Raw genomic sequence first — 7570 nt, forward strand, 5'->3', positions numbered from 1 at the left:
CACTGAAATATTTCAGTGTGATATTATGTTACACAGAAAAAAAGAATTTGATTCAAGGTTTTGTCACGTGTGCCTTTATATGTGGCCAGCATATATTTTAGGTTATTAATCCTTGATTAACCGAGTGTTTTTCCCATTCAGTAGCCATAACACCTCCCACAACCTGAAACAGACCTTAACATGGTGTCTGCTAACGAGCAGAGAGAACTGATCCTATTAAACGCCCTCACCCTGTTTGCAGAGATGATCCCTCTGTTCTCAGCCATGGATGCTCCAAAACCTTCACAGAGGTATTGAGGATGCTGACATGGTAGGATCTATGGCACGTTGCCAAGCTGCTGCAGCACAATGATGTGGGGGTTTAAAAGCTTATTCAAATCAAGACAGCTGTACTCATCTCCTCAGATTAAAGTGCAGTTAAATGTGATTTGTGCCGTTTTAGATATTTGCATCTTAAAAGCCAGGAAGCAGGAGCGGGAAGAGTTGCACTTAAAGGTTTGAATAAATGCAAACAAGCTTCCAGTTTCTTTGGTTCATGAACATCATGACTGACCTACTGAAACTGAAAAGGAAGGAAACATTTTTATCTTGTTCCCAATGAATCTGTCCTTGAGGTGTTTCTAACTGTATCTAAGTTTATTTATTGTAACTAGAATTACGTTTTGTAATTATCTGCAACATGTTCCAGTTTTTCTCCTACATGTTCCCATGACATTAAAACAAACTTCTTAAGTTATTTAAATCATTAAAAACCTGCTGCACCGTCATCCTACTGTCACTTCCTGTCATCTTCTTTGTCGTTTCTGCCAGTAGCAACATCCACTTGTTGATGACATGACTCATGAGGGAAAAAAAGTTTCCATTGTAGTTTTGCAAAATACATTAACTTCAATGCAGCCAAAAACTTCTCATCCTACAAACTCTAATCAAAAAAGGCAAGAATTTTTAAAATTTGTTTGTTTCTGGTTTGCCAATTTATTTTTGTAATTCCAATCTGTGCAATTTTAAGGTCAATGAAAATGCAGCTATTCATAACTTTGGTTTGCAAAATTTCATCTGAGCAGAATAAACACGGTTAACTTCAAGTTCATAGGGTGTAACTCTGACAGTATTCTGGAATAAGATGTCTGCCCATGTCTTGCAGCAGATGTTTGGTAGAAATGAGTTCTATCAAGTCATGAACCAATGCTGTATAAAGATAAATGGATCAAAAGTCTCTACAGTGCATCAAAGACTGATAAAACCCACATAAAGCAAGGTCATCCTGATACATGTCCCTTGTGGGGTGAGCTTATATTTTCACTCACAGCTAAATCATTTCTTACTGCACCTACCAACCTAACTGATTTTTCTTATTAAAATAAAATCATTTGTGGCCCCATTCAACAATCCAGCTGTTTATTCATATATAATCCTGATGAAGCAAGAGGGAAAAAATTAAAGGACTATGTCATTGGTGCAATAGGACTCATCCCTGCAATCAGAACTAATGAGGCATTTTGACATGGAAAGCAGTAAAACATGCCACTACACCATCAATGTGTTTGCTGACTCCTGCTATTAACACTAATTTGCACAAAGAGAAATGATACTTGGAAAATAATTTAGATCTTAGGTTTTAATTGTTTAAGAATGATTCGTTTTTATTTAATTTGCAAACTTTACAAATCGGTCATTTTCTGCTTATTAAATTATTCCTGCCACATTCAATTAGCATTAATCATCTTGCTGCTGGATTTGACTGTAGCTGAATGTTTGGGTGAACTGCAGAGATTTCTCACAGGAATAAGTTCATTTCAAAATCAACAAACATTTTATGAATTTGGGTCTATGTCAGGAGTGAACTTTATCCAAATCAAGATCAGAAACAGAAGCGTGCATCATGTCAGGACTCGTTGGGCCTCATTTAAACGTACTATTGCACATCACAGCTCATTACATGAGCTCTTCCGCCCCTCCTCAGCTCATCTATATTTCACTGCATGTGCACTTCTTGACACAGTGCAATTAATTAATCCCTTTGTTCATTAAAGGGTATATTAAAGGCATGACTTTTAGAAGGCCATCATGTTTTATTTTAGCTTTAATTACATTTTGCTTTGGCAGGATTCTATTTCCAAGATGCATTGAAGGCAGAAGCAGCCTGGTGTCCAATTAGAGGAAGCTCAGAGTTTATCCATCCTGCAGAGAAGAGTGGAGTGAAACATTTGGTCCAGCTTTCATAGTGTGTTAAAAATCAGACAGTACAAATCTAAGATCCATTTTACATGTCATGTAATGGGATTTGCATCCCTTTGTGCTGTTCTGCTGGGTCAATTGAATTGTCAGTTTTACACCAACAATGATCTCATAATGCATGGGTCTTAAAGGATGTTTGATCTGTCTGCAGTCTGCCCTGCAGAGCGCTTACCCAGACACATTAGAGAAAAAGATAAAAACAGACGTTATGTTCAATGTGATTGACTAAATGACTAATTCAATCCTCTGCATACATGGATTTACATGTGTTAATGAGTTATTTCTTTGCAATTGCAGCCTGAATCACTAGCAAAGGCTAAATACAATCAAAAGGCCGGTGTTGGAAATGATTACTGTTGAATTTGGTATTCGATTCGTATAAAAAGTGCAACATATGACATAAAAGCTGATACACTACAGCCTGGAACAGAGGCTACTTAGCAACAGGGATGAAGTGGTTAGCAGTGGTTACCATGGTGAGCCTAATGTTAAGTAGCATTACTGTTCTACAAGAAATTACCATTAATACCATATTTAGTGACAATTAGCTTTTAAAATGACGGTTTTAAAGCAAATCATTTGCTTCACCACAGATGAAGGCAGTGGAGCCTCAGCTGGGATATTTCAACCAGCAAACAAAAATCAACTAAAACCACATATTTACATACCATGTATTTAAAAATCATGATGTCTGACATTAAATCAGTCTAAGTGTTTCCTGTTGCAGGTCAGGAACAGTTATGGCAATCCTCAGTATTTAGTCAGTGGTGGTAGAATGTTCACATGTTCACTTTTTGAATTGGACTTTTTTTATAAACCTTTTTTCACAAATCTGCCATCACACATTTCAAACTCAGCTGGCCTCATTCATAAACAGGATATGACCCAAATTTAAAACTTCATATAATATCCACAGTTTATTTTCAATTTTTCTAAATATTCTGTGTTACTGTGGGCCACTATGAACGTTAAACAGTATTTTGAGGTGGTGTGTGTTGTAGAGGTAGAGCAGGGACCCCATATGAAGGCAGATGTTTCTCAAATCCCAACCTGGACCCTCTGGATGTCTTTCTCTCTTTTCTGTTTGCCATTTCCTGTTTAATTTACTATAACTAAAGACCACTATTGCCAAAAACCCTTTCAAAAAGTAAGTAAACTTTTCTTTACAGAGTTTCCTCCAGTGCGTTAAAAGCATGGCGTCCCACCAGGCTCCCCAGGGCTTCTTTATTCATTTTAAAAAGGGATTTTTATTCACCAGTAACAGTAACCCAGTGATGGCAAAGAGGTTTTAGAGTTGACGCAATGAACTGGACATTACACCACCTGATTGTTGCCCTCTTCAAATGTTTGTACCTCGTCGTGTGTGGCACCTTTCACTCAGTATGGTCTATTTGGAGGATGCTTGGCACAGCAGGTTCACCTGTACCTGCATTTATAGAATCCCACTATGAAGGTAATCTTTCCAATAAATACGGCTCAAAAGCTTGCTTGGCTTTAAAAGCGTGACTATAAAGGTTAAGATAGAGTTACACTTTGAAAGGTTTGCATTGGGCCAGCAGTAAGACTGATGTGAGCCCATACATCTGTGTGAACAAAGAATAATGGGTGGCATGTGCAATTACATCTCACACACACTCAAAACGTCCCTTTGGCTCCGTCTGTGCAAATTAACCACAACACAAGTCAGACTGGTCTCTTTCATTCAATATTCCTGGCAAATACTTAAATTACTTAAATAACCAAAAAAAAAAATCAAAGTCCTACTCCAAGCTGCAGACATTACTAAACTAAAATAACTTAGAGAAAATACTTGAATATTGGACCTTCACAATATTTAACTAAGCACAAATACCTATTAAAAATAATTCCATTTTAGGTAATATTTTTTTATATTACTTTTAAATGTGACCAGGCCCAAAACTGTACATAGCTGTATGCTGATTACAGACTTTGCAGAATCCACAAGTGGGCTCCAAGTATATCCAATAATAATTGATTAGTATTTGCAGAAATGTTAAACAATTTAGATCTTAATTTATCTATGCTAAAACAATCAAACCCATTTTAAAAGTATTATTCTCAATAAATAAATGTTAACGTTGGAGCTCCATGGTGTCTGTTAAAATGTAAGTACTTTTGGAAGAAGAGCTAAGCAGCTGCTTAGTTTGCTTTTGCCTTGGGCCAGCTCTGAATGTGAGCAGCATTACATAGCTTTCTTGTTAAAGAATCATCAAAAATGTCTTCCAAGAATATAATTTTACCTAGTCATTTTTTTTAAGTTCCTGGTGGCAACCTTGCTTTATTTGCTGTGATAAGAAGCATCAGGGAAAAAAAACCCTGCCAGGAGGCTCTTTGAGTCTCAAGACTGAGAACCTAAATGCATAAAAATGAGCCAAGGTTTCCACCTCGAGTTGGTATCCAACTGAGTCCAAACTTAGCAGAACTGCCTTTCATTGCAGTCATGCCTGCAGGTCTCTACTAGGTTCATTCAGCCCATATATATTACTTAGAAACTATCAAGTTGAGTGATTTTAAAAGGTTTTTACTACTGTGTGTATGAGTGTATGTATTTCAAGATATATTTCAAGATATATTTTATTAAATATTATTAAAGTTGGTATGTCATTATGTCTTTGTGTGTCATGTGCTGATTATTTCTGATTTGAATTTTCAACAGTTTAAGAAAACAGAGAAGTGTAACCCATGAGTCCTGAACACTGCAAAGAAAACACTCAGCCTTACAAGCAGCCAGCAGTTCAAATGTCTTCTACCATGCTTCTGTCATTTTAACATGAAAAATCTCAGTGTGCCATTTGTCGCTGTGTAATTTTATTCTCCCCTGGGGAGCACACAGCTCTGCTGCCACACTGCTTTATGCCCTCATTAACACAACTCTGACTAGCTGCAAGCAATGAAACTGCTCAGGTGTTTCCATCAGCAGGAGGGTTCTTCACTTCACTGGGTAACTTTTAAATATTTGTGCAGTCATTAAGCGCTGATGAACTTTCAGAAAGATCTCAGCTCAACATCTGTGGATCTGCCACGTGGAGAACCAGCAGCCAATTCTTTAGAAGTCCCAGTGGAGCTGAAGGAAGCTAGCAAAACTCTACTGTAGCAACATTAAAATGTTTATCTGAATCCACCCAAAACAGACATCAAAGCTGCATTTCCAGTGAGCATCAAATTGCGCAAATTGGAATTACGACATTGAATTTGCTCAATATAGAGACATGGAAAATTTTGGAAACCTGAAATTCTTTGATGAAAAGGTATTGCACTCAGATGAGGTGTTTTTTTCCACATTACACAGATCATGTGATCAACAACTGGAGGTTAGTACTGGCAGAAAAGACAAAAGAAGACAGGAAGTGGAAGAAAGATGACGGTTTTATAATGACTCATCGCATGAACAAACTTATCAATGTGTGATTTTAGTATAGTTGGGATATTGACAAAGTTTTGCACACATTGTAATAGAAACTCTAGAAAGCAACAGAAATGTTCTACAGTGGCAGAGCAGACGCAAAGAAAAAAATGTTGTTCTCAGTCAAGTAGAAATTCTGATGTACTCATTAGTGAAAGCTGAACAACTCAAACACTTTTAATTTAATACCTTGAAATTGAACCTCTGTGTCTTTAAAACCGCCTGCTCCTTCTGAAACTCCACCTCCAGGAACCAATTACAACAGGGCTCCTCTATTTAACAAGGTTTGTACCAAAGTTTCACTCAACAGTAGCTTATATAAAGAGCTCATTTGCATTTCCACAGTTTGCTAATTGGGGCTGGCTAGTCTGAAGGAGCTGAGTGGGGATGCAGGAGGAGACGGGTGTTCTGTGAGGTGGAAGCTGAATGGTTGACATGGAAGATTAAACAATTTCACAAACATGCATGAAAGAAAAAAAGAAACTCTTTAGGTATGATTTTGATGAGAGAATAAAATAACATATACATAAAACTTGTTTTATATATGTGTATATATACAGAACTGAAGGATTTTTGAAAGTTTTATTTTTTGTTTTGGAAGGAATGTCCCTTAAACATGAAATCCCATTCCATGAGTACAAAAATAGAAATATTTTCTTTGGCAAACCTTCCAAGGCCAACAAGCATCTTGTATTAAAGGCCTCCCTTAATAGATCAGCACATGTTATTGATTTATTTTAAATTTCATGCACATTAAAGAATTCCACTTTGAATCTTGAGTTTTATCATCAAACAGCTTATGTGCTGCTTAAGTATTCCATCTTGGAAGGATTTGCAGTCACTCTCTGCCTGTGAATATCATAATCCAAGCTTTGGAGCTCTGCATTGTGGAAGATCATCATATGTATATCAGTGCTTCATAGTTTTTCATTGCAGTGAAACAAAAGCAAATTGCAGGTTTCTTGTGTTAAATGATGCTGTTACATTGTTCCCTTTAGTTTTCTTGGGTTAATGTGTGTTACAAGCAGCCTGGAGTTATCTTGGCTTTGTCTGATCAGGATCCGACCTGCTACTATCTGGTGAAAATGAAATGTTTTCCAGTGTCTAACGTCTGACCCCTTTAATATGAAGTTGTAACATCAATTTACTGTTTGTGAACATTTAGATCTTTCAGGCACTGACAACATGAACAGAGGGTCCCAACAACAATTTTGTAGAAACACAATAGAAGTCATGTTGTGACGTAAATGTCTACAGGTGCTTTTCCACTAGACCGCCTCTCACCGGCCTGGTAGAGGACAGATTCTTTATTGGATTAGCAAATTCGGTGTGACTGAGTATTCTCAGATTTTCATATCCACTTCAGAGCTAACAGGACTGAGCCAGGTACGGCACTAAAACCATTTCACTGTCAGCTGACCTCATTCATTGATCGACTCGTAATTTACGTCACTGAAAATTGCAAACATGTAGCATTTAGCTGTGGACCACGAGGTGAGCAGAGAGCTGCTCAGTTGGGAAGAGCAGTGAGTTCAATCTCAATCAGCTCCAGGAACATGCGTCAAGTTATGAAGCAAAGTGACGGTGACTCAGCAGCTCATCGCTTTAAACAAGGAGAGAGAAACGGTGCAGATGGTCAGCTTTCTGAAGCAGATGCAGTTTTGCACCGACTGTGTGAAACACCAGAACTACATCATATTAGCTTGAGATGTGAATTTTATTTTTCCTTTGGATTTGAAAAAGTATATATAGTTCAGGCATGGCTAACGGTTTACATCTTTTTGATGCATTACTTGGATCTAAAAGGTTGCACATTTAAAAAAAATAAAGTGTAATGTAATTATATTTATGTGTATAGGGAAATAATCATCTGATTATAGTCTTTATCATTATGTTTGGACCAGCAAA

Source organism: Poecilia formosa, unplaced genomic scaffold (assembly GCF_000485575.1).
Source record: "Poecilia formosa unplaced genomic scaffold, Poecilia_formosa-5.1.2 Scaffold469, whole genome shotgun sequence".
NCBI lineage: Eukaryota > Metazoa > Chordata > Actinopteri > Cyprinodontiformes > Poeciliidae > Poecilia > Poecilia formosa.